The sequence below is a fragment of the Anneissia japonica genome, unplaced genomic scaffold (assembly GCF_011630105.1).
Source record: "Anneissia japonica isolate Jap-2015-1 unplaced genomic scaffold, ASM1163010v1 scaffold11229_len202898_cov190, whole genome shotgun sequence".
Taxonomy (NCBI): domain Eukaryota; kingdom Metazoa; phylum Echinodermata; class Crinoidea; order Comatulida; family Comatulidae; genus Anneissia; species Anneissia japonica.
The window spans coordinates 163,302-166,817 of NW_022743271.1; positions in this window are offsets into that span (position 1 = coordinate 163,302).

Below are 3,516 nucleotides of genomic sequence, written 5' to 3' on the forward strand. Positions count from 1 at the left end.
ATATATATATTTGCGTGTGTTTTGGATTGTGTGTGGGTGTGTGTGTGTATGTATATAGGCCTATATAATGCTGTAATCATGTTGAAAAGAATCTTAAAATTAAAACCCATCTAAATTTAAATTGGAAAAAAAGGAGACTAATCACGTAACAATGGCCGTATTCGACAGGTCGTTCATCGTTAAACCATGCCCACCTGCGCAGTGGTAAAATCCTACTCAACGAAGACGACCAGTGGAATAGAGAACTTGTAAATACTCGACAAAATGGCTACCGCAATACACGTTGCGTAATCAAGATTGCTTCAACTTAGTAGTATGGGTTTTTCGTAAAAGAAATATTTTCATCCAGTTTTTGAATTCTGTTAGCCTACAATTATTTTCTGACTCCATGTGGGTAAATATTATAACTTTTTTTTAATGAAATTTAATCTAAGTTATATTAACGCAAATGTTGTGTATAACTCACCAATCGGCCATGTTTTTTTTTTTTTTTTTTTTTTGGTGACGTGGACAACTTAACGCTGATTAACGCACTCTGGTTTACGTTAATTTTTGTTGTCAACGAAGTCTATTTTAACCCGTCGAATGAATAATAATAATACTCAACAAAAAAATCGTACTCAACGAAATGAACCAGTCGAATAAGCCCATTGTATTTTTCAGACTTAAGTTTTTGTTCCGGCTCCATTACAGTTAAAATAATTATGTTAATATAAAAAAACAAAAAAACATTACAGTATATTGAAATTGAATGACGAATGCCCTGTATAATATTTAAAATAATTATTTAATATTATTTATTTATAATATCATGTATTTAATGTGATGACTATAAGAATGAAAAACGAAACCATGTGGTTTGAATATGTAATTTCTATTTTGAATAAAGGTGTTTTATCCTAACTACATGGTACCATATTTCCAGCATAGACTAATTTACTTCTTATGGCTGCCTTTTGACGGGAGGGGCTAGCGGCCCTACATGTTGCATCTATTTCCGGGCATTGAGATTTGCAGAAAAGTTGTTTTTTTCCTTATGCTTAGTTTTCTTTATAGGCCTACAGTTATTTATTTCTTTTATACATTAGGTCGAGTACAGACTTTTACATTAAATTTTCATCGCCACTTCCTCCTCTTTCTAATGTTCATTAAATTCTTCAACAATAGAGAGACGCTTTCCTATGGCACGAGACTGGGTCATTCATTTTGCTTTCTTATCACTGTTTACTGGTATCTGTGAATACAATTTAACCGGCTTGCTTTTGAATTATCTACTGTATCACATAATGGCTTCCCATAAGTTTGTATTTTCACATGTTTTTTCTTTGTGAACGCACCAATTGACTACAATATAGAGTGCCATAGGGTCCCCTATTTCGGACGAAGATCCAAAACCTAAATTTTATTTTCAGTAAAAACAGTTAAAACAAATATACATTATACAGATGGACAGATTTAATGAATAGAAAGTTTTTCCAATTTTCTTTTTATTTATTAATACATTTTTTTGAAACCCCAATATCTTGGGGTTTCAATCTGTAGATCAGTTAACGTAGTTAAGAGGTAGACAGGGTAATGTTCACTCAGAGAGAGAAAAAGCGAGGACGAGTTTGAGAGTGGAAGTAGTATAATGTTGATGAGGAAACTGATCGTGCTCCAAATGTGCCAAATGCGGTACGTAGATCTGGAAAAGTGTACAGAGCTCAAGTAAGATCGAGCATTGTTGAATGCTTTAAGTAGTTTTATTAGTTAAGGTGTTGAAATGATATTTTGAAATTTGAAATCTTGTCACACAACAAATCACATTTCAGAAACAATTGTATTGTATTGCTTTATATTTAATGATAATAATTCATATCGGCAGTATACAATATATATTCAGCGTTATAATTTTATGTAGTTAAGGTAATTTAAATAATTAATTTCTAGAATCAATCAGACAGTATCATTAAAACAAAACGTTAGTAAAATGTATTCATCAAAGAGGAGAGTTGTTAAATATTGACACTCTGTAATTATTGTATGGTGCCCTCTGTGGTCGTGAATAAACGTGTCATTTTGGTAGCTGCCTCCCCCTGGAATCCCCACTCAATGGCGGGTATTCCTGGAATTGTATATTACCAATTATTTTTATTTGATTACTAATATTACAGTTTATTTATTTGTGTTATTTTTCTCTTTTACAGAAACAACTGTAAGTCGATTGGTTTGAGATCAGTGATAGTTATTTGTTCATCATACGTGTAGTTTTATGGCGAGCCGAGTTGTCATTTAATCGTAAATAGAGATATCTTAGTTTTAAATAGAGATATCTTAGTTTTAACTAAGATATCTCTATTAATAGAGATATCTTAGTTTTAAATAGAGAAAACTAAGATATCTCTATTTAAAACTAAGATACCTCTATTAATAGAGATATCTTTATTAATAGAGATATCTTAGTTTTAAATAGAGATATCTTTATTAATAAAGATATCTCTATTAAAAGAGATATCTCTATTTAAAACTAAGATATCTCTATTTAAAACTGAGATATCTCCATTTATAACTAAGATATCTCTATTTAAAACTAAGATATCTCTATTTTCATTGTTAATAGAGATATCTTAGTTTTTAATAGAGATATCTTAATTTTAAATAGAGATATCTTAGTTTTTAATAAAGATATCTTAGTTTTTAATATAGATATCTCTATGAATTAAGATATCTTTATTAATAGAGATATCTCTATTTAAAACTAAGATATCTCTGTTTAAAACTAAGATATCTCTTTTTAAAACTAAGATATCTCTATTAACAGAGATATCTCTGTTAATAGAAATATCTTAGTTTTGTTTCCTGTTGCAATGTCTGATGTACCTTAGAATGTGGTAGGAATCTGTTTTGGCAGCAGCGGATTGATTCAAGATGTGATTAGGTTTATATATGCCCAGAGCTGTTTGTGTCCAAGGACTCTGGCTATCAGTTAGGTCCTTAAAACATACTTCCACTATCCACTGTCATACCTGTCTCTTATACACATCTAGATGTGTATAAGAGACAGGCACTATACGTTGCTAGTATTGCCAACTACATTTGTTCATTATATATATATATATATGGCTATATAATCAGATCATTTGTTTTGATTTTATAGATCTATACTTTTTGGATCTGTTAAATTTGTTTAATCCTACGTCATTTCATCATATTAATCATTTTATTAATTTATATATTTCCACTCCAATTAGTACATTTAAATCCCAACATTGAGGTCAGTCAGGGGTTCTCGCGCTGGAAGTCGCTTGTGTCCTTGGGCAATTGCACTTTATACATTTGTCTTTTTCTACCTAGGAATATTAATGGGTAACTGGTAGAATGTTGTGGCATTAAATGATTATACTAGTTTCGTGTGCTAAAGAAATAGCGAACGACTAGGTACACTTCCTAGGGAACAGAGAAAGTTTGTTTTGGTTTGCCAATGTACGTCATCCAGGGTCCAGGGGACGACTTTATCATTCACTCTTATACACATCT